General features: G+C 43.6%; 1 long non-coding RNA gene across 1 annotated transcript in view; it reads right to left on the bottom strand.

Annotated features, from left to right (window-relative positions):
• Window positions 1–7,048: 7,048 nt before the first annotated feature.
• Window positions 7,049–24,941, bottom strand: part of LOC146182742 (uncharacterized) — a 36,895-nt gene continuing 19,002 nt past the window's right edge. The window contains exons 3-4 of the long non-coding RNA XR_014708388.1: window positions 8,611–8,719; window positions 7,049–7,131 (exon numbers count right to left, since the gene is read on the bottom strand). This is a non-coding gene — a long non-coding RNA (uncharacterized LOC146182742). The remainder of the gene's footprint in view (window positions 7,132–8,610; window positions 8,720–24,941) is intronic.

Raw genomic sequence — 24,941 nt, 5'->3', positions numbered from 1 at the left:
CTTCAAGGTTTGCCTTTTTGTAATCGAATATAATCTTGCGTTTTTTTGTAGCTAAAGACGCTTTAAAGTTTAGGTCGAAATGGAGTAAAGAATGATCACTGAGTCCCGGTATGAAAATTATTGGGCCTATCATATCAAGGTTAGTGGTGAGGATAGATCAAGAATGTTAGCAGAACTGTCAATAACATGCATTGGGCCATCAGCAATTTGATTAAAATTGAAAAGGGAGCACATATCGAGAAAAGCTTGACAATTCAAAGAATACGGTGTACAGGTAGGTGGTGTCGATGTCCAGTTTATTGACGGTTAATTGAAATCACCTAGAAGAGATACCAGGGATGCTGGATAACGAAGGACGACTGTGTTAACTGCATCATGCAATTCATTCGCGAATGTGATGTCTGCATTAGGTGGACGATAACAAATGCCAGTGATGTGTACTCTATTGTTTAAAATGACGCCGCATCAGACAGATTCTATGTTGCATGAAACATTAATTCTGGATGTTAGGCTAGTAGAAACTGCGAGCAGGGTTCCTCCTTGTCTTCCATCTCTGTCACAACGATAGACATTGAAAGGCTGGGTGTGAGTAACATTTCGCTGTCGCTTACACGAACTTTTAACCAAGTTTCAGTGAGCGCTACTAGGTCGGCATAGCACGAGTTGATAGCTGTGCTGATATCATCTCTTTTGCCTAAAATGCTCTGGATATTAGTATAAAGGACCGATATAGGGCATCGATAACCACTACTTCTGGCCAATTGTTATGAAATGTGGCGTGTGGGACTTGAACTCGAAGTGTCTCCCATTGCGCATGTGCGAGCAGCATTGGATAAAATGGGTCGAGCACATGGAGATGAATCATCGGATGGGCTATGAGAAGGAGACTGATAGCACAGCCGGGGCAGCTCATTGATACTGTCTGTTCTAGGGTCATAAATATATTGCTTTTTATTTACAATTAGTTTGTTCTAGTGAAGCTTAAAGGATGGTAAGCCAGGCAAAGATTTTGCAAAAGCAGTTAACCTTTTGCGAGCGAGTCTAGTTGCTGCACAGTAGTCTTCAGAAACTGAAATGTCAGTTGTTTTCAGCTCATCACGATGTGACATCACTTCTTTCGCTTTGAAGTGCGAAAATTTTATTATCATAGGTCGGCATTTTTCTTGAACAAAAGGGCCACCAAGGCGGCGTACTTGTTCTATTTTGTCCGGTTTAAATTCTGACCTAAAACTGGATGAAAGAAAACTAATAACGTTTTTTTCTGTGTCATTCCATGTTTCATTGCTAACGGGGACGCCACAAAATATTAAATTATTTCTGTGAGATCTGTCCTCCAGATCATTGATGCGGAAAAGAAGTGCACTATTCTGTTGCGCCAAGTCATTAACGGTGTCGTTTGTTAACAGAAGTTCTCCTTCGAGACTACTAACAGTGCTGACTTTCGTTTCAACAGAAGAGAGTCGAGTATCAATATTAGACAGCTGCTTTGCTAAACATTCTTGATTGGCTTTTACGTCATGAACAGCCTGGGTCAACGTGGCTTGGGCCTCCACTGACGCCTCACAGGCGGTTCTAATAAAGGACAACGCAGCCATGACTTCATTATAACGATGGGTGCATGACGTGCCGTCTTCATCAGCTACCTTAGTCTGCCGCTCTGTAGTTTGCTTGCGATTATGCCCGGGGTTTAGCTCAACGTCACCCGAACATAGCAACAACATACGCAACACCTCTTTGCAGTCACAACACATATCATAGAGCACTTGTGGGCACGGAAGCAGCAGTAAAAAACGATTTGATGTTTTTCTAGCATGTAGAGAATGCGATTGACCAACCTGGATAACGTGAAGACGACGATCGTTAGCCATGTGCTCTACCGTGCTGCTTCCATGACCACTGACATGTCGCGGCTGGCTGGTGGCTTTCAAGGCAGGCACGCATGATGTTCCTCGTTGATGCAGCTGAACCAATGAACAAGGATTCCGATCTAATGAAGGCAACACCTGGGTTCGAAGAAAGGTCGCACTCCTGAACACGGCATTGCTGCAGGCAGATAGCGAAGTATGGGTTCTGTGCTGTTGTTGCAAGGAATGGTAAGAGTCAAGCCAAAACCTGGATAACGTGAAGACGACAATCGTTAGCCATGTGCTCTACCGTGCTGCTTCCATGCCCACTCAAGTAATGAGCAGATGATCGCAGGCTGACGTGGGTTTCGTCATGCGGGCTTCGCACTCACCACAGAGGCAGCAGACTTGCCTGAATGTGCAACATGATTGACATGTGCCTGCCCATGGATGAAGCGATCAATGACCTCCGCTCTGCTGGGATTTTGCATACAGACGGAAATACCTTTTGAACAGTTTGTCGACGCTGACAATGAGCTCGACTTCTGTGCAGAACTGACCGATGAAGAGCTAGTCCATCAGGTTGTGGAGGATTCGGAAGACTCCGATGTTGAGAATGAGGAGCCAACGTCTGCGCCGCCTACGAGCACCGCGTTGACACTAGCATTGCTCACGCTGTCATCAGTGTAAAGTGCTGACATGACTCTTGCTCAGATCGAGAACAATATGATCACATGCAAGCAAAACGTCACCCAAACAAGGATCGACAAGTTCTTTAGGGCACTGAAGCAATAGCGCCGGCTGCCATGACGACGCATGCATATTAAACAGGCTGTCGGATGCATAGAGTTTTTGAATGGCTTTTTCATGCTTTGGTGCTTCGGAAGCCTAATACCTCATTCTTGACTGTTTTGATCCAAGAAATATTTGTAAAATGGTACGTCTTTTTCATGCATTCCTTGTTTCAGACTGCCTGAATTTTTGATGTTTTTGCGTTCTCTAGAGGGTCTGAAAAATCGGTCGACTGTATAGGCTTTCATGTATTTGATTTCTCATTAATGTTTCTTCGCTAAAATTTGCTGAAAAACCACTGAGGAACTTGACTTGCTCTTCGCTGAGTCAGTCTGTGATAGCAACTGCATGGCCTGCCCCTCCTGTCCACTGCATGGCCCTGGGTCCAGAATTTTCACTCTAATACAAAGAATGAAATGTGAACAAATATTTTATCTCATTGCCTGTTTTATTTTAGCTGTCCCGCTTTGAATTTTATTGAAGTCGATGTTGAAATATGCTAACATAATCATTACTCCTTCATACAATGTGCCAAGCATACTTATTTTCAGGGAAACCAAATCAGGGAAGCCCAATTGATCCAAAGTCAAAACGTTCTGCTTTTTGCACATAGTAATCGTAGGCTCAGGTTCACATCACCTTTTACCACGTGCTTGTCGCATCTTTCGCAGTGGATTAATGTGGTTATTTGTTATTACATTTCGCACTATGGCAATGCACCGTGCAAAGTATGATGCTCGCTTCAAAAGGAAAGCTATTCTGATAGAAGAAATTGGAAATCCTACGGCAGCTCAATGGCATCTTTCGGTTTTGAAAATAACGTACATCTCTGATTATTAAATTAAAGAAGGCAGGAAATCTGAAGATGCTTACCACTGTTCTCTGTATTCCCTGCAGCAGGGGTTGAGAGACCTCTAAGTCATTTGCACTTGCATCTATACATTCAGAAAATACAAAACTGTCAAGTGCTTGCAATAAAAAATTAAGACCATTGCAAATGGTTCTAGTCAGTTTTGTTGAGGCCATTCAATAATTTGAAAATCGGATAACTAACTTGCTTCCCAGTCCCATCACAATCAAATTACCTAGCTATAACTGTATTTCCAATTAAACCTCTGAATGCCTACATCAAACATCCAGACACAGACCATGATACTGCATATTTGGATAGCATTTTCTCCCATCTCCAGTGATTGACTACGGGCACAGTGCAAAAGAGAAAGGAGTATTAAAGAAGCAAATCCTTAGTAATCAAGCAACAGAAGAGGAAGAAACATGCATCCAAAAGGGGCTTCCGGAACAAGCAACTCAGCAATGACACCGTCCCTGTTTGTGGCTGGCTCTGCTGCCTCATGGGCTAATTCTGCACAAATAAGACAGTACTAGATGAATGACTCAATGAAAACAAATCACAAGCTGTTTTATACAGCACTTCGAGAAAATATGTAATCTTTTCATTTATTAAACTCCCATTGTAATGGCACCCTTAAATCTCTGGAAGAAGGTTGGTTTTGGGCTAGTTGGTTCATAGCCATATTTGAAACAGAAAAACAGTGTAAATATGAAAAGGACAAGAGAGAATATAAACCAACAGGATTGCAAAAGGACTGACAGTTTGCTCTTATCTAATTGCTGATCATATACAAGTTAAGCAATCCCAATACTTTTCTTTTTTGCTACAGTCGTCGATCCATCAACCCATGCGTCATCATTAAAAGCACGCGGTGAGCCACAGTCACGACACCACCATTTTGCACCATGCACTTGAAAAGGCGTTACCACTGTCGAGCATTCTAACAACTGTGGCAGTGATCAGCCCCCACCCCAATCATGGCATGATAACGCGAACATGCTGAAAACAAGGCTTGCACAACCAGACGAGGACTGGCACTTGACCAAGTTGCTCCCTCCTTCCCTCAAGAGTTATCGATAAAAGGTAAAGCATACAGCGTTATCTGGTGCTGGTGCTGCACAGCGCCTTTGCGCACTGCCAAGCAATGCACTGTGGAATGCGACAGCACAAAGCAAAGATGCATTAATGACTAACGCTTTCTACATTTCTCTTATAGTTCCCAACGACAAAACTGGGGGTGGGTACATAATGCGAGGGGTTCGTTACGCAAGTAAATATGGTAAATTTGCTATTGCGAATAATTCTTGTCATTTTTGTCGAGGCCGTTCAATAATTTGTAAATCAGAAAAGTTTTTTCCCGATCACATCACGTTCAAAATAACTAGATATAACTCTATTTCCAATTCAAACCTTTGAATGCCTATATAAAACATCCAGAGACAGACAACGATCCTGCATATTTGAACAGCATTTTCACACATCTCCAGTGATTGACTACGGGCACAGTGCAAAAGAGAAACGAGTATTAACAAGGTGTTCAAGCAGACCAAAATTTTAAAAATCCCTGACTTTTCCAGGCTTTCCCTGAATATGTTAGGTCAAATTCCTTGATGAGTAAAGAGGCTCAAAAATGTAGCTGCAGTTTACAATAGTGAAAGGCTGTTATTAGTTTAATGACGGCCTTTCACTATTGTAAACTGTTAGTTTAATGACGCCGGCCTCGGCGGCAGTTTTTCGATGGAGGCGAAAAGCAAGGCGCCCGTGTGCTGTGCGATGTCAGTGCACGTTAAAGAACCCCAGGTGGTCGAAATTTCCGGAGTCCTCCACTACGGCGTCTCTCATAGCCTGAGTTGCTTTGGGACGTTAAACCCCACAAACCAAACCAAACCAGTTTAATGACAGGTAAAAATTCCACAAGTTTACTGAAATTCAAAAGCGCAGTGATGCCCGCCTCAGCAAAGCTCTTTGACACTACCAGTTGTGAAATGTTTTATAGTCCCCATGTACAAAAAAACGGCAGTTTTGAGTGGTCAAAATACGGATGTGTATAGGGTGCCTCGATGAAAGGCAGCCTAGGTCACGGCCGGTCTCGAGGAAGAGGAAATTCTTAAAGTAATAGCAGTAGAGGTAATTAATAGGAGACGCGAGTCATAGAACGGCCGAAAATCAATTTTGAGAAAAACTCATTTTCGGAACGTTTATCCTTTCGAGCACCCGCACTCAATATTAGAGCTGAATTCAGTCAGGAAATGCGATAAAATAAGCTTTGGAAAGGTAACGGTAGCCACGAAATGCCCTCCGAAAAGAGGAATTGTGTTCGAAATTCCTGCGCTTGGTTTAAGCTGCTTTCTTTATTCGCAATTTGCGATATCTGAAAATTGCTTCACTCAAGCGGACTAGCTGCGTGCGCTGGTTTTGCAAAGGCCGTTTATTGTCTCTGATTAGCTCCAATGCGCCCACCGCACTTTTCAAGAGCGCCGTTCTGCATCTCCCATTGGCTGGCATGATGGGTGGGAATTTTTTTTGCTGTTTTGCGTTTGCCGTTGTGGCCGCCGCTTAATGGCATGTCCATTTGCGCTTCTTTCTCGATGCACCGCTTTGTGCAGAGTTTTTCTTTGCCATTCCATAAGACAGTAGATTGTAACCGTGCACGCAACAAGCCTTTGGAAGCCATAAGAAGTGGACAAGGAACAAAACCATAAGACGCCGACCACAAGCGTCCCGTTGGGAGAGTTGGGTTACAGCCAGTGCCAGACTTGTTAGATGTGAGGGGAACATCAACCACGCTGCCCGATGACGACACTATGGGTTCAGATTACAGCACGAATTACATCCCGGATCACAGTACACTTCACGTTGATGCCGCTGCCGTGTACTACACTACTGCGGAGCCAGCGCACTGAGTGGTCGGCGCATTTCGTTCTGGCGGGAAAGCCCACGACCCAACCCGAGTTTCACCTCAGCATTAGCACAGAATGCGATGCCGGTACCGAGTTCGTGATTGTGGACATGAAATATTTTATCATGCACACGAAGTGCGGAATCTGCTGCGAGATTTTGAAGATGCGAGCGGTCAACCGCTGAAGTGTCACAAGGCTCCTCAGCTCTAGCTCAGCTCGCCGTTCGCTTTTGCGCTAGCCGCTGCCGGAACAATTATTCCTGCTTTTTGTTGCATACTACTCCCATGCAGCGCTTCTGCTTATTTTATTGAGTGCCCAACTCACGTGCATATTGGATCTTCTATTGTGGCAGCACAACCATGTGCTGGCGTCAAAGAAATAAATTGCGCATCGCCTTGCGACGCAGTCATGTGCTCAGCACACACACACACAAAAAATGACTGCATGAATAGCATATTTGCTGTGCTCCAGCTTAAAATGAAAATGCACTTCAGAATAAATTGTGCCATTTTCATGACTTGGCAAAATTTTTTATGGTTTTCCTGACATTTCCTTGATTTTTCATGGTGCATCAAATGCCCCTGACAATTCGCGGTTTACCCGGACATCCTGATTAAAATAGCAAGTCCTAAGGAATCAAACAGAAGAAGAAACATGCCTGCAAAAGAGGCTTCCGGAACAAGCAGCTCAGCAATGACACCGTCCCTGTTTGTGGCTGGCTCTGCTGCCTCACGGACTATTTCTGCACAAATAAGACAGTACTAGATGAAGCACAAGAATGACTCAATGAAAACAAATCGCAAGCTACTTTATACGGCATTCCGAGGAAATATGTAATCCTTAAATCTCTTTGAGTAGGTTGGTTTGGGCTAGTTGGTTCGCAGCCATATTTGAAATTGAAAAACAGTGCAAATGGGACAAGGACAAGAATGTAAACCAACAGGACTAGAAAAGGATTGATATTTTTCTCTCATCCAATTGGTGATCATATACAAGTTAAGCAATCCCAAAACATTTCTTTTTTGCTACAGTCGTCGATCCATCTACCCATGAGTCATAAGTAAAAGCTCGCGGTGAACCAGTCATGAAACCACCTTTTTGCACTGTGCGCTAGAAAAGAAGTGACTGGTGTATGCAGTGTTTTTTCCATCAGATTACACAACCTGCCTCTTCACAGACTGCCATATTAAAAAGCACATGCAAATGGTCATGACCATTACTAAAATGAATAGGCTGTGGATAAGCACATCAGAATCTTTGCAGACATCACTACTTTTACACAGTGCTTTTGCACTTACTTGTAGTCTAGGAGTTGATATTTTTCAGTTATAGAATATAAGAGACAACAGAACACATAAAACAGGTATGTTTGTTCGAGGCTAGTCATGAATTAGCCCTGTTGTACAAGCTACCCAGCGTGTAGGGCATACATGTCAAGGCAGAGGTTCCAGATTGGTGCATCTTGCTATGAAATCGCTAAAAGTGCACTTCTCCACTTAAAATAATAATGCTGAGAAAAGCAAAACTATGTGCGAACTTGAGTATTCAACCAAGCAGCGACAATGAGTCCTGAACACATTCACCGAAATAGCAAATGCTGAGAGCAAAGGATTGCTCACAGCTAAACAAATTACAAGGTGGCAATTAAAAGTAGCCAATCATCTTCCCAGGAAGAATTAGCAAAAAGGCTGCAGACAACAATAAATGCACCATATTCATGCAGGTGTTCATGGAAATTAAGACTGGTATGCAGTTTCTTTATGACACAGATCTTCAAGTCTTGACACTCATCAATTTTATCAAGTAAGGCATCACACAGCCTCTTGTTTTGGCTCCTTTCTTCAAATAACTCTTTTTCTAGCTTCTATCTTGTTGGGGTAGCCCCGAACCTCTGCTTCCCACACCTTTTCTTGACCTTCAGTTTCAACCTGAATTTCTTTGTCAGAAGCATTATAAACTGACTCACAGGCACCTTTGTCTTCAAGCTGTGAATGCAGAATTAGGACATGTCATCCACCATAGGTATCGACACCTTAGCAATGTGGTGCTGCTTTTGAAGGAAAGATATGTAGTGATATAATGGTAACTGAATCTATGACATGAATAATGGTCACAGCAAGCATGTGAAAGGCATAGACAGAAAGGCACAGACTGTTCTTTGTATAAACACTGCCCCTTACTGACTACCAAGGAGACAAGACAAATTGTGAACAAATCATACCTTCTCAGGACGGTCCACATTTCTGAAAGCCTTGAGAATATCTGCCATTTCAAGGCGACTTGCATGCCGTTTTCGTTTCTTCCTCTTTCTCAGTCAGGCCTGGTGGGGCCTTGGAAGAAAGCAAATCATTCACAGATTAGTGTGCATTTGAATAGATGATGCCACAGTTGATTAGCTCCAGCGTACATTCTGCCACTAGCATTATATTCAGTTGTCAGCCAATCTATCTGCCTTCCTCTCAATCAATTTTGCTCAGTAGCAATGCTGGTTATGTCTAAAGTAGCCAGGTTGCAATGACCCTACAGTGCAAAATCATTAATTAGCAAGCACCTTTCCACATCTCAGGAAGGTCACCACTAATCATACCATAAAAATCAAGCGAATCTCAAGGCATATTGCTCATGCACTTACACTTACTCATTAGACAGCCACAATGCATCTAGATACTGCACATGATGGCCTCATTTTGCAGAACACTTTAATCATGTCCTGCATCCTCATAGTCGGAGTGTTGCATGCATGTGCTGCTGCTTTAAAAATGTACTGTCCCATTGGCTCACATCTCAAATAAAACTGCAATTAACTAATGCCCAAACTTTTATGTACAGCCTAAGTAAAGTTCTGAGCAAAGCTGGTCATATGATGTCAGAAAACTTAACTCAGTAGACTTCGTGCCTTTGCCAAGTATCGGCCTTGGCACTGAGGCCCTTGAGGCCTTTAAGAAAGTCACCAACTCTCCGAGAGTCTCTGCATGGCAACACAGAAAAGGGACATTCCCAGGGTTGCCCTCATGAGCAAGTACCCATAGCAGTTCAACTATCTGGTCAGGGTTTGAATAGAATTGAGAATTTTGAAAGCAGGCATGTGAATTCTGCCTCGTGAAAAATTGCGGAATGCTGCTTTTGAATCACTAAACATTAGTGTGGCAATGGTTGAGGAGACTGCCAAGGCGATTGCGGCTTCCTCTCCCAGCCGGCTTAAAAACAGGTGAGCTGGAAGCCGAGACCGCCTTCGCTTGCTTGGGAAAATGCAGAGCTCAGAGCAATACAGAAAAAAAACCTCATGATTGCAGAGCACAAACAACAACTTCAAATAATAATCAAAAAAGATCTTCCTCCCCAAAGGCACGACTCCCCTACATGCTCCACCCATAAAGCTAGCAGGTTCTCACAAACACCTGTTCGACTGCTCTTCTTTCCAATGCTTGCCTGAAGTGCAGACCTCACATAAAAATAATAATGCCTGGTAACAGTGTCGACAGCGACTTGCACTCAGGCGAAGAGATGTTAGGAAACAAAGCGACATGCAGCGAGAGAGCTCAACTTCAAAAATTGTTTTCTCGCTTTAAAAAGACAGTATCTCGATAAAAATTTCAGAAATGAAAGGCAATATATTGTTCTGCTCAACCTCCGGTTGCTTGTACTATTACTTGGTTCATTTCAGAGTGAAGCTAACAGGTGTTCAGCACCTGTAGTATTTATAGCTAACAGCCAAGGAAGCAAACCGGCTATTTCCGAACTACTGAAATAGGGCAAAAAAAAGGTACAGTTCCACATTTCTTTCAATTCTTAAAAAAAAATTTCTCCCATTCAAAGCTGCCAATCCAACTCGCATTAAAAGCTAAAATATATGGAAATGCCATTCCAATTTCAAGTCGGGTGTGTAGGAAAAATTCAATTTCATTTAGTAATTCCTGAGCAGTTCTTGCTTTCTCGCCTATCGCTCCTTGTGAATAAATATCTGTTAGACATGACATCGTTCTGCACTACCCGAGCCCTTTTGCAAAATAAACGCTGAAATGAGGCAGGCACGTGTGCACTGAGTGGGTAAACGCAATGTGAGAGTGCAGTGCTCCTTCAGCTAGTGCAGGAAGCACAGCCAAATTGAGACCTTGTGACCGCTGGTAAACTAAGCTACAGCTGTAATAAAGTGAAGACGCAATGCATCAGAGTGCTGCAAACAAAAAGAATAAATGATGCCTCACTGGCAAGTGCTGTCACATTTGCGGGATAGAAGTTCTGGAACTCGACATCTTAATCTATCCAATAGGCTTGAAATACCTTATGCTTGTCAAAGTCCTCACAGTTTCTTGGTTTAAAATTCCGTATCAGTGACACAGGCAGAATTGCCAGCTGCTTGTCTTCTACATAATTAATGCATACAAACATGGTTTTGTCGGCCACGAGTATGAGACCACACTAGTACGACTCGCAAACACAGCGACAAAACATGTGCATTGTAGCAATGCTGGGAATGCTGTGCAATAGACTAATAGGCCTTATAAAGCATACATTCACTCAAACTACGGGCAGTGTGTGATGGTGCTAGCAGTCAGGCCTGAAAGTGGTGAAACTGCATAAAAGTGCACGTCCCGTCTAAGTCCTAATTTCTGCTCCCCTCTATTTTTTTTATTTTTTATTTTTAGGTGTCCGGGTGGATAGAATTGTGTATAAGCTCTATGAGGTGGGGCGATAACTTGTCAGTTACAAGCCCGTGCACTTTGCTCTTCCTCTCCTTTCATACGTCCATGATTCATGAAGGAAAGAAGCCAACAGTCGGCGAGGCCGAGGAAAGCGTTGGGGATGGTACTTTAGTTTTTTTTTTATGTTTACTAGAATAATCACAGAAATTATTAATGTAATCTGATTAGGGGAAAGATAATTAAACACGAAGTAGAAGAAAAAACGTGCCCATGGTGGAAACCGAACCCACGACCTCCGAATATTGCCGCGAAACCTTCAAAACTGTATTGTTTTTTAACAGCCGCCGGCATAAAGGCTTACCACTCTGATTCTGGATTGCATATCAGTTCCGTAATCTTTGTTAATGCTCGATGTCGCTAGTCACACCTTTATCAGTTTCGTTGTAGCGCAAGATGCACCTAGATCTATCTCGAAGATTCCGGCCACTCGTGTGTCATTCCACAATGTTCGAGCTCGTGCTGCTAGCTGTTTTCGAAGTCATCCAGATTGTTCTGAGCAGCCTTTAAATTGAGCATTGACGAGTGTGACGGGCATTCTTTGTTCGACGATCGACCAGCACGTTTGTAGCTATCACCGCCGCCGAGTTGCTTAGTTCTTTTGCGGGCGCAAGTCAGCCCAATAAAGAGTTAATTTCAGTACCATCAAGCCTGTCTTCTTTTGGTGTCAACGGCCTTCTCACCACTGCGTGACATCATTGATCCTTTATTTGTGTCGTCGACCTTGTCACCATTACGTGACATCTGGTGGAGGTGCTGCCTTTGATCCTTCAAGCGAAGACCCCAGCCTTGTTCCTGTTACCCTGGAGGAACAGCCAACAGGCCACCGAACCAGTTGCCGGCTTCAAGGGCTCCAACCTGAACACGGTCTGCTGCCAGACCCCATTCGATCTCGGAAGGCATCGACGCTGACAATGTCCCACTCTACAGCACCAGTTGTGAGCCCCCCAGCTTCCATGAACGACCAGACAAAGATGCAGTAGATTGGATGGACCTTTTCGACCGTGTGGCAGAATTCAACGGCTGGAACGACGCTGTGAAACTCAGGCAAGTCTACTTTGTTCTTCAAGGACATGCCCGAGTATGGTTCAGAAATCATGAGGCAGCTATGAAGAATTGGGAGATTTTCAAGGAAGAGTTTTTGACTGCCTTTTCAAGCGTCGTCCGAAAGGAAAGAGCCCAGGCCCTCCTTCAGTCAAGACTTCAACTTCCTAACGAGCCTCTCCTGGCGTACATTGAGGAGATGAAGCCCCTCTTTCACCGCGCCGACCCTAACATGACCGAAAGTGAGAGTCAAAGTTTTAATGCGAGGCGTTAAAGAATCGCTTTTTGCAAGTCTTGTCCGAAATCCGCCAAAAACTGTGGGGGAATTTGAAACGGAAGCATCTGCCATCGAGAAGACAAACACCTGGATGCGCCACTACAAGCGACCACTTCAGCCGGACTACTCAAGCCACTACCCCAGCACATCTGCGAGTGGAGAGAACCTTCGGGACCTCATACGGGAGATCGTGCGAGAGGAGCTCCGCCGATTGATGCCATCACCGCAACAACCCCAGGTGACGACGCTCGCGGACGTCGTCTGTGAAGAAGTCCAGCAGGTGCTGGACTTCTGTGATTAATAATTTCTGTGATTATCCTAGTAAACATTAAAAAAAAGACATAAAGTACCATCCCCAATGCTTTCCTCGACCTTGCCAACTGGTGGCTTCTTTCCTTCATGTATTATAACGAGCACCCTCATTTCCCCTTAATTGATCTGTCCATGATTCATGTCAATCCAAACCACTGAATTCACCTTAGATATCTGCTTACAAAACACAAACAAGCAAAGGATGTTTGGTTTTCTTTTGTCTCTTCTTATTAATTTTGAGTTAATATTATCCCTTATTTTGCTCCTATCACGGCAGTATATGTATGCTGACATTCATCATTTTGAATCTGTTTTGTTTCTTGTCAATAGTATTTCTTGCCAGTAGTAGTAATAATATTTTATATGTCCCGTGAGCAAAAGTGAAGATACCATGCGAACTGCTGCAATTATTATTTTTTCTGTATAAAACAATGCACCTGACAAATTATCCTATGCATAACTTAAACAACTTCGCCATCACAAAATGCTGCCATGCAGTTTTGTCAAAAAACGTAGTCTCTCCACTTTTGCGCACGGGTGTTAGTTTTTCCACTGGCGTCGCAGGGATGGCGGGGGTGCAGCTGGGCAGTGAGAGGAAGGGGTGGGGAGCAAAATGAATTATTGTGTAAAGATGCAATAAGATGTGCATTGGTGTCGCTGAGACACAGACCGGCACATCTTTTATAAAAAGAATTAATATTATTTTTTTTGCGAGATGCTTGAAAACACATGCTTAGTTTATGCCAGAGACTCCACACTATTTTAACATCGGGCCGGTCCTATACATACTATCATGAGCAATATGAGCAGGAACACGCGAGCGCATGGCAAATAGTCTCGAAACCCACTTTGCTGCGAAATAGCAGTTGATTGCAAAGCACACATTGCGGACAGTGGTATCTAGTTCTCCGCCTAATACCTATGTTTACTATACATTTTTTTGTTCTTTTTTTATGTGGGTGTGCGTGAGTCATGCATGTGCTAAACAAATATTTTCTGGTCAAGTTTTCAAATTGGCCCACATAGAATTTTAAAAATGTTAACAGCGGTATTTGTCGCACAACTACAGACAGTACGATCAGCCTGGTGCCTTGCAATCCGCTGCCACTTCGCAGCAATGCAATGGTAGCGATGCGGGATGAGTGCAAACAGTTAGCATAACTGCGGTGCCCTTCCTAATTTGTTTCCACAGCGGCAGCAGCGTAACACCTCAAGTGGGTTTTGAGGGCCATGAGATCACGTGTTCCTGCTCATATTGCTCGAATATGTGCAATGTACCTACCAGCAACTCGATACCCATGGGAAACCCCTGTGTGGGAGCATGTTAGACGACACCCGTCGGCGGCCGCACCCCCGCAGTGCCTTTTTTTGTGTACGTGTAGTTCACTCTCCTTTCCAAAGCGAGGACCGCTGGCAGTATATCTTTCTGCTGCAGTCTTCTGTCTGTTCGTTTATCTCCTGTCTTTCTTGCTGCTCGGCCCAATCACACATCCACTTCACATTTTCAAACCGCCAAAACGCACGGAATGCCTGTTGCTCAGTGGAATGGAAAGTCTGATACAGAGGAAGTAAAAGAGAAGTTGCGATCCAGTGGTGCTTAAAAAAGAAAAAGGAGGGGGAAGGCAGAGGTACCACGCTGTGCCTACAGCCGTGAATGCATGCTTGTAGCCAGCCCCTATTTCTAATCCTCAGTCAATCGGTGGCTAATGTCTATGTCACATGTGATACACTTTTATTTCCTGCTAACGTTTCGAAGGTTAAAAAAAAAACTGAAGCATTGTATTTGCTTCGGATAACCGTGCAATGTCAGCGTGTGCACATTAAAGAACCTCAGGTAGTCGAAATTTTTGTGGCGTTTTTCATGGCATAATTGTTGCTTGGGAAGTTAAAACCCACAAACCAAACCAAACGTACAACAGAACAGTTTACGCCGCTAGTTAAAAAACCAATGTACCGGATGGTGATCAAAACACCACGGCACTATTTGGATTGGAAAACATTTATTGTCGGCAGTGAGCGATTTGGGGGCACTACAATTGGCCTCAAATCAGTTGTTTTCGGGTGTGAGGTACGTATAATATTGCAGACAGCACGCTTGCTGTATTCTGCTTCGATTTTCCAACAAATTGTAGTTCATGCTGTTATCCCCAAAATATGATGTTTTCGCTTTACTATTCTACATCTGCACCACATTGATCTGCACTGAGTTGTCAGGTGCAGACTGAAATGCGACCAAAAAGCCTTTGTGATCGAGCTTCATTATAACTCATTTCAAGATGGGTCTTTCACACCTTCGTCGAGCTATCCTCAGCAAAAAAAGAAGAAAGTTAATTTTGTTTGAATATTATTGACAATCATGCATCATTAACTAGCACAAAATCAGTCACCAAATATGGGTACAAATTTAGTTCATGAATACCGATGATATATACACGCACGTGCACACACACACTCACACAATATATATATATATATATATATATACGTAGACCAAGGGTAGACTGCCAGGCCATCTCATGTGTGCATTGACTCTGTCCATGAGATAGTTCATTTTTGGTTCATGCGAGTTTCTTAACTGCCCTGCATTGGTCAACTTTCGGTTCTAATCAACTTCATACCTCTTGCAAATGTTCATCGTTACTCCCATTAAAGGTGAAGTCTGATGGCGACTTTTCCAAAGAAGAGACTGTGTGAAGCGTACTTGCACAGCAGTAGCGATTTGCTTCTTTCAATGTCCACTTTTTACAAAGGACGGGCAAGTAGGCGTCAGCAAACACAAGCAGCGCCTTGTTCCATTGAGAGTGATGCTGGACAGACGTCCACACCATCAGCTACTGATCAATCCTGCTCTCATGAGCTTAGTTCAGGCGCCGATTCAACTCGCTGAGTTCCGTCACCTGCTCCAGTGAACGCTAATGCCATAGACCACAACTGTGGGGGAAACCCTCGGCAACCTGACAACTCACAATGCAGTGACGATGGATTGCAGGATCAGCAGCATGGCGATGCTCAGGGCAGAACGAAAGATGAGAAGCCTGACGATGAAGACGGCAAATCGCAGTATGAGCAGCTTGACGATTTGCTGCTGCGTGATTGATTTGAAGACATAGCCGCGAATTCTTTCGCGAATTTCAGTACTGCGAAAGTACCGAACCTTGGCACTTCCGAAGCTGGTGCCATTGCGATGACTATGTCATTTGCAATAGTGCATGGGCTGACGTGGACAGTACTAGGTGACCTTGGCATGCTCATAAACAATATTGAAGGGACGCAGGTGTTGCCACGCAGTTCATATGCGTTTTAAAAACTTTGGGCGTAACATCAAAAGAAAGTTGTGAAATTTTTATACTTGTGGGAGGAGTCTGGACACCAACTCACTGAAGCTAACGACCAAGGCCTGTGCAAAATCTGTAACAGAAGTGAAAGCATGGCCAAACTGGGAGCTAAAGGCTCTTTCTTCATTACCCTCAATGCTGAAAGGCAACTTCATTTGTTGATTGAACGCAACAAGGATGCCTTGGAAGAAGGCTTGATGCAGCGAAGCCAAATGCATGGTGACATCAGTGACATTACTACAGCTGCACGTTTTCATGAAATGTTTGAAGATGCTGGGCTTTCCAGTGATGATCTGACTATAACTTTGAACACGGATGGGAGCCCTGTTTTCAAATCTTCAAAAACATCTGTGTGGCCACTGCAGTTCATTGTCAATGAACTAGCGCCAGATGTTCGATTCAGGCAGCCAGTTCTGGCAGAGCTCTGGTTTGGGCCACAACACCCAAAGATGCAGACTTTCCTAGGATGCTTCATCACAGAAATAAATGCTATGCCACCATTCACTTGGAGGAATCGGGACTCTGCGCAATGCTTAAGACTGTTTGTGCTCTGTTGTGCTGTTGATGTGCCTGCACGGGCATCAGTCCTGCACATGGTGCAATTCAATGGAATATATGGATGTCCTTGGTGCCTAACTGAAGCACTATATTTGGAAGGTAAGCAGGTGTATATGTGTGACATCTTTGTGTGTATCTATTTCTATTTAGCACTAAATATTATTCCAGTAAGCAGTTACCAACTATCTCAACTTGAAGCTTTAATGAGGTAAGCATGAGGCAAACCCAGTCGTATATATTACACTATACTTCATTGATGCATTCTAAATTATTGTTCATGTCAGAAAGGCCTCTGACCTGTAAACATTTTTCGGCTGGTCGTAGTGATGAAGTTAGAGTAATGTAGTGTATACCTGCCTTGCAGCACTGCCTAGTTATGTGCATGTGTGTGTGTGTATGTGAGAGAGAGAATATAGTGTCCGAATAAAAAAATGCTCAGCAATGTAGTGCTAACCAATGGTAATGTTATTGTGCCCTACGTTTCTGTAGAGTCCTTTGCACATAGGTCGCTTACATGCAATGTCATGTGCACTGTAATATCCTGCATCATGGCTTTTGAAGTGTGGAGCAGGTTGCACTAGATTAAAGGGCTATAAGTGGTATGCCGTTGCACATAGATGCTGCGTAGCAATGTAGAGCAATGACACCAGGTGCCAGACTTGCACTTGCTTTTATCACGTGCCACATAAATATTGCTGCTTGAAATATGAGAGCATTAGAATGAACCCATTGCTGAAAAAGTTGTACATAGCTTTGTAACCTTTGTGGCCGAGATCTTCATGTACATGCCATGGCTGCCATTAGATGAAACGTGGTAACCTTATTTATTTGTAGCAATGCTTACATGCCGACTTTTTATTTTGTAGGTTTCAACCTGGTGTCTAGCATCAGCATGGATTACATGCATTTTGTCCTGTTAGGAGTCACCAGACAAGTTACAGACACATTGTGCAGCATTGCAAACTCTTCAGAGAGATTCTATGTTGATAGGTACCATGCCAAACAAGCGTGATGTATTAACGGTTAGGCAAACATTGTGCTAATTGTGTACTGCTGGTGTTTTGCACCAGTTACAACAGTGCTCTCAAGCAGTATTTTCAGTCTCTAGGCTTCTAAGTTTCCAAGAGATCAGCTGAGAGTGGAACTTTATTCTGCTTCAAACATAGCTGTCAATGCTGCTAAAGGTATGGAAGTAGTCTGCTGCAAAGAACAAAATGCATTACTATGCCTTTCATTGTGGCTCAGTGGTATGAAATACGAGGAATTATTGTTCGATTTATGAGGGACCGTGGATCAAATTCTAGCATAGCTATTCTTTTAGGCTTTTGTTTTTAAATACTAAGTAGAAAGTCAATGTGATCTGTACCACACAAGCCCATTTTTCATCAAAGTGGAATGACTGCTTTTAAAAACACAAAATAGCTTTTATTGTTCAATATAGAGATTCGGTATTCGCCATACAACGATACGAGTCAGACAGTATTGAGTGAAACACTGTCACACTTTACACTGCGAGAACTGAATATTCTCGGATTCTTAAGTCTTTTTTGTGATTTTATTTTACCAGAAAAAGCCTTTTCCTTGAACCTCACTACTATCCGAGCACATTCTTTTGAAATCTTCAAAGACTTCAGCTTGGAAAAGAGGGGAGCAAGCGTTGTTTCTGAAGCTGTGGTTGGCAAAAAACCCTTCAGCAAAAGAAAAGAGAAAAAGGAGACAGCGACATCTTTTTCAAGACTCAATTTTTGCACGTTGGATAGGGAGGATCACGTGACAAGGATGGCGTAGAAACTACGCCACGGCTACCTATAGATCTTATGCAAAATTGCTGCCATCTACCAGACGTTCTGTGAACCGCACTTCGCGACGCCATGTTGAAGGGTTGAGAGAGTCAGCTGCGCTAACGGCTGCTGCCATCGTGCTAGCTGCGTCTGCTTTGTGCTGTGGTTTCCGTGCTATTTGTTCCTATTCAGAGCAAATGACGGAATAATAGACGATTGACTTGTCCACGCTGCCTACATTCCAAGTTTACTTCATGAAGCAATACTGCACTGCCAAAACCTCTTGCGAACTGTGGCATCACCATAGCTACAAACTGCAAAGCCTTCGTTACTCCTCCGGCCCCTTCTTTAATACAGTGCTCAAATGTGAGTCTATAAAAATGCAAAACATATTGATATTGCTTCCGGGTGTAAAGCACGTCTACGATGTAAGTATGCTGCATCAGCTGCAGCAGGATATTTTCGAGTCCAGCTCGGGCAAGGCTCAACTTGTTACTGCGTCCGGCGCTTGGCCATGATTATTGTAGTTCCATACAGTATGGTTACAAATACGCTTACACAAAGGAGCTTAATATTGTTTGTTTTTTTTAAATATAGAACTGGTGCCTAATAAACACTGCACTCCTATGGACCTTCACAATTCCCGGTACAGCACACGTACTACTGTTCCCATCCTATTCCCATTTTCTGTCTGGACGTTTAGCCACTGATGTACCTCATTAATGTGTAAACAACCATATGGCAGATCCTATATTTTATATGTTATTGGCTAAAACCCCCAACCACATGAATTTGACAAGGAAACGTTACCGGTCAACGAGGTGATTCCGTGCACGCTGATCCTCCTCAGATATGTAGCTCCTGTTGCTGTCACATCATGGTTCTATTTTGTAAAAAGTATACTACTGTCTGCAAAGTCACATCGTAGAGGTCTGCCTTATACCCAGACACAATGCCAAGCTCCTTTGTGGGCGCGTATTCGAGCAGTGTTTTGAGGAATGCGCAGTTTTTGCTGCAAAGTCACTCTCCTCTCTAATGCAACTTTTTTTTTCATGATTCTTGACGGAACTGAAGTATTTAAATTCTTTTTTTCATTGCCGATGTCATGAATGAGCTCAGTAATGAGACAGGCACCAACTTTGGGAGCCTATTCAGTTAGTAACTGTGTCTGGTTACCTGTGAAGAGGTTTTGGAGGTGCTGTAAGTGCCGAAAACCTCATTCCCCGTTGTTACTGCTAATTGCAAATCCTTATTTCACTGATTTGTGCATGGAATGAGCGAGCTGTGCTCTCTTGCTCCCATCTCACCTTCACGCTTGCAGCTTAGCACATACACGAGGAATAACTTGGCACTGGTTCATATACTATGCATGATAAAATGACTCACCGACGTGGACAAGCAGGAGGCAGTTGCCTTTAGTAGGCAAGTTTATTCCGCTTGCTTAAGATGTGAATTAAAGTTGGTGGTGAAAAAAAAAAGACACAGGAGCGGTGATATTTTTGTGTATAGGCTTTCATGCATTTCATTTCTCATTATGTTTCTTAGCTCAAACTTGCTTAAAAACCGCTGAGGAACTTGACTTGCTCTTTGCTCAATCATTATTATAACATTTTTATGTTCTTTCTGTAACAGCCACCGCATGGCCTGCCCCTCCTCTCCACTAACTGGGCCTGGTCCCAGACTTTTTGCTCTATGTGGACGCCTGAACAATTATGTTATCTCACGGTCTATTTTGTTTTTGCTGGTCCACTTTGAATTTTAATGGAGTCCAGTTTTACATATGCTTTGAAACAGGCCTGAGCAGACCTTACTCAGGCATGCAAACATGGCATTCTTTCTGCAATTGCAAGGCAAAGCGCCACTGAGGAAGAAAGATTACGATGCGGACGGGGAGTGCAAAGGGGTGCCTGTGCCTTGGCTGCGTTGTGTGCTATATATGAAATGGAGTATAATGATGACTGAATTGTAACAAACCCTGCTTCACCATGATTATTCCTATGCTTGTACTCAATATTGGAAAGCATCATGACTAGTGATAGGCTATGACAGAAATAGTTAGAATTTACATATTTGCCATAAATGTGGCTGTGTAATACAGAAACGTTTCATTTAATGAGTGTTTTTATATTCTCATTGAAATGGTTCAAGTGAAGGTCATTTGCAGTTGTCTTTTTGTTCCATTTCTTTATAAACACAAATGAAATTAGGTGTATAGAAAACAGTCAGACCAGTCACGAAATCCATATGAGGCCCATTGCTTAGTGCTGTTGCACCAAAGTAGCTTAGCTATTGGTATCAAATAACATTCAATCTCATTTAAAGCATCCCTTAACTTCATAGAAGACAGTTTGGCTCCATCTTTCACTAATTAGGCTGATTACTACTGGTTGCACACATGCCAGTCAGTATGTCATGCAAATAAAGTGTACATTACACTATATACTAGCTGTATCTAGCTGCCTCTTAGTAATAGCACATGTGTGTTGGCTGATGCTGTAAATGACTTGTGCATGAAATGATACTACTGTAACACGCCATGCTGTTACAGTGAAAGCTCGTTAATTCACAACTCGTTAATTCGAAATTTTGGATAATTCGAAATAGTCATCGTGGTCCGGTCCGCAGTGCATACAAGTCTATGCGCGTAACAGCTCGTTAATTCACTCAAAAATTGGCGCCGCCACCCATAATCGAACTGCGCGCCGCCAAGCGGCGCTGTTAAAAACCATCGTTGGAGGCTTTCACGGCAGAACGATAGATGGCACAACCATCGGGGCGCCTCAAGGGTGCTGGAACAAGTACTAAACAGTCTTTCCTGCCGCGACTCCTTCGAGGAACGACGTTTTAGTGTTATCGACCACGGTTTCGTGTTGCATTTCGTGAGCCCTCGTTTTGCACGCCGCTTGTTGTGAGCTTGTGTCCGCGAGATGTGTTCGCGTGGGAAATACTGTGCCAAGACGGTGAAGGAGAAAGTGGCTATTTTACGCGAGGTGGATGAACGGAAGGCCAGCAAAGTGGAAATCGCGAAAAAGCACGGGATTCCACCAAGCACGTTGTCGACGTACGTCCGAAATAGGAAGGCCATCGAGGATGCCTATGAAGCTGAAGATTTCGCCAGCAACAGAAAAAGGCTTCGGTTAGCCAAGTATCCGGAAATTGAGACCGCTGTGATCACGTGGGTGAAAGAAATGAGAAGCGCTGACATTCCACTGAGCGGCCCAATTATCATGGCGAAGGCGGCCGATTTCGCCCTGCGCTTGAATGTGGAAGATTTTGTCGCCTCCGAAGGATGGTTTCACCGCTTTAGAGACAGACATAATCTTGTCTTCCGGGTGTTGTCTGGAGAAGCCAAAGAAGTGGATGCAGAAACTTGTGCCATGTGGCGAAGCGGTGCTCTGCAGCAGTACTTAGAAAGCTACTCGGCACATGATATATTCAATGCTGATGAGACGGCTTTGTTTTATAAGCTCCAGCCCGACAGAACAGTAACATTTAAAGGGGACAGCTGCGCTGGCGGCAAGCGAAGCAAAGAGTGGATTACTGTTCTGGTCGCCACTAATATGACCGGGACGGAGAAGGTCCCTCTTTTTGTTGTCGGCAAGGCACATAAGCCTAGATGTTTCAAGAACATTAGGACGCTGCCGACGGAATACTCCGCCAACAGCAAGGCGTGGATGACGGGCGAATTGTTTAAAAAATGGCTCTTGAAATTCGATCGGAGGATGGAGCTAGGGAAGCGTCAAGTTCTCATTGTGGATAACTGCTCGGCACACAAAGTCGACGCCGAGCTGAAAGCCACAAGGCTCGTCTTTTTGCCCGCCAACACGACTGCGGCCTTGCAGCCGATGGATCAGGGGGTGATCAGAAACATCAAATGTTTCTATAGGCGCCACATGATCGAGCGCATGACTTTGTGCACTGGAAACCAGAAGACCAGCACCATCACATTGCTCACAGCAATGCACATGTTGGTGCGTGCATGGGAGCAGGTCACGCCGTCCACAATTGCAAACTGCTTCCACCACTGTGGCTTTGCTGCCGGAAGTATGAAAGAAAGTGGCGACGATGGGAGTCCGGAGCCTCTGCCTGCGGCTGCGCGTGCTGTGCTGCAGGACATCAGTTTTGATGATTACGTTGGAGTAGACAGCGATGCAGCAGTGTGCGGTGCCCTAAGTGATGAGGACATTGTCGCTGAAATTGTTGGGGAGCAGTCTGTCCCAGAAGAGGCAGAAGACGAGGACGACGACGAGGAGCAAGAGCGCGTGCGTCCATCCGCGGCAGAAGTTATGGGAGCGCTGAATGTTGCGCGCCTTTTCTTCAGCTTTGAAGAGGGGGAAGAAGACTCCCTGCGTCGCATTCGCATGCTAGAAGACCGAGTGAGTACGGTAGCCCTCAGAGAGAAGAAGCAGAAGATGATAACAGACTTTTTTGCTAAATAAATGTTTTTCGTGCCCTCCGGGCATCAAACGCCTTCATTTTTGCTCACTTTCATTAGTTCGAATTTTGGTTAATTCGAACTGGCCTGGCGGCCCCGTGGAATTTGAATTAACGAGCTTTTACTGTATTACTGTTTGGTTTACAGAGAGGTGTATCACAAACATTTCTTCTTGGGGACTTCCTTTTTCCCATTTTGTTGTACTAGTAATGGCACAATATTCAAGTGCTTTGAACCCCACTTGGGTGGTGCAGTGGTTACGGCGCTCGACTACTGTTCCCAAGTATGCGGAATTGGATCCCGGCCTCGGCGGCCGCTTTTCGATGGAGGCGAAAAGCAAGGCACCCGTGTGCTGTGCAATGGCAGTGCACATTAAAGAATACCAGGTGGTCAACATTTCCGGAGTCCTCCACTACCGCGTCTCTCATAGCCCGAGTCACTTCGGGACATTAAGCCTCAGAAATCAACCAAGTGCTTTGTATTACAATTTTCAGTCATCGAATGCTTTTTTTTTTCATAAAATATGGCAGGCCTTGGTCAGGGATTATTTTCCACCTTTTTTCTGTTCCCTTTGGCTTCCATTCATGCTTTAAACCAGAACTAAATCATAAAAATATATTTAAATGATGCAACCATGGTGCTGGTTGTTGCTCAGAAGTGTTAAAATGTTTGAATACACTGTGGTACCTTGAGTAAAAATGTCACAAATGTTTCACATCCGCAGGAGCTCCTTCTTTCTTGAGGAAAGTGAACAGCCAGCTGTTGAGCATACAGCCTCCTCATTGCATTACCCGTCTGCCTCGTTGCATTGAGAAAAGAACGCACTGGAAGGCATCAGAATGGAAGCAGCGGCTTCTTTCTTATGTTCTTCCATGTCTCGAAGACATCTTGCCCTTAGACTACTGGCGGCACTTTGCAAAGCTGTCAGAGGCGGTGCATATTTTCCTCAGAGATGTGGTGTCAGTGCAGAAAATGATGCACAGGTACTTTGTCAATTGTATTTCAAATTTTTGTGGATAGAGTTGGATATTCACTGCCTTCAAACTGAGTTTCTACACTCAAGGGTGGTAGTAAAAAATTTCCAGAACTTGTTGAGGCCATGAAATGCATTGGGTAATCTACTTTCTACTATTTTTTACTGGAAAGTGAATCTTGTTTAGATAGTATGCAATTCAGAGAAAAGTGGAAAAGATAGAGCTATAGCTACCTCGCACAAGGCAAAGTGGCTGTCGCAGTATGCAGGTTCAGCTCTCATCATAAGCATGTTGTGTGTATTTTGCATTCAGAATCATCACTTTTATGGTGATATGGCCATCCCTGAACAAACTGCCTACCGTCTAATTGTCGTGGCTTGAGGTTATTAGGTGTTTAACAGTGTATATTTGCTAATACATGGATGTGGCTGGATTATCATGAGTGCATTTTTCCGAATTGCATTCCATTTACATTTGAAGACTTATGTATACATTGTTGTAGATCCGTGCAGGAATCTGCAAGTAGAATGATAAGAAGTAGGTTTTGGACAGAGCGCGTGTGCGAGGGAGACTTGGCGCCATATTGCTACATTGACAAATGTGGAGCCAGCCAGATTAACAGCAGTCAAAGGCAGCCTAGTGTCTGCCCTCCTTCTATACACATCACCTAAGTTATACAAAAGGATTTACTCTGGGCAACAGTATTGTTTTGTGTAGTGTCTTATGGCACATAATTATCTCAGGCTATCTTGCACCAATCGCAGAGTAGAAATAATTGGCTTTGTAAGAAATATTTAAAGCATGTTTAAAATGTCATAACTTGTTAAAGATCTTGTCTTTTTTTAAAAATGTAAACACATTATGAATGTGCTCTATGTAAACTTCATTGACTGTTGACATGTAACATCCAGCATAAAACTACCCTATGGTAGTTTTACACGAGAGCGTAAGGGCTCAGTGTCAAAGAAATGTTGGTGTTATTGATTGTACCATGAAAATATGCAATGATGAAAAAAAAAGTGAAAAACATCCTCTGCGTGTTTAAAATGCTATTCCATAATTAATGCTGCAGTCCCCCCAGCATTGCATCGAAAGCAAACAGTGCTTTCCACTGGAAGGCACTGGAATATTCGAGC

Source organism: Amblyomma maculatum, chromosome 7, assembly GCF_055883805.1.
Source record: "Amblyomma maculatum isolate TAMU_Amacu chromosome 7, ASM5588380v1, whole genome shotgun sequence".
In the NCBI taxonomy this organism is placed as follows: domain Eukaryota; kingdom Metazoa; phylum Arthropoda; class Arachnida; order Ixodida; family Ixodidae; genus Amblyomma; species Amblyomma maculatum.
Note: the sequence above shows the minus strand (reverse complement) of the source record. Positions and strands in the feature narration are given on the sequence as shown.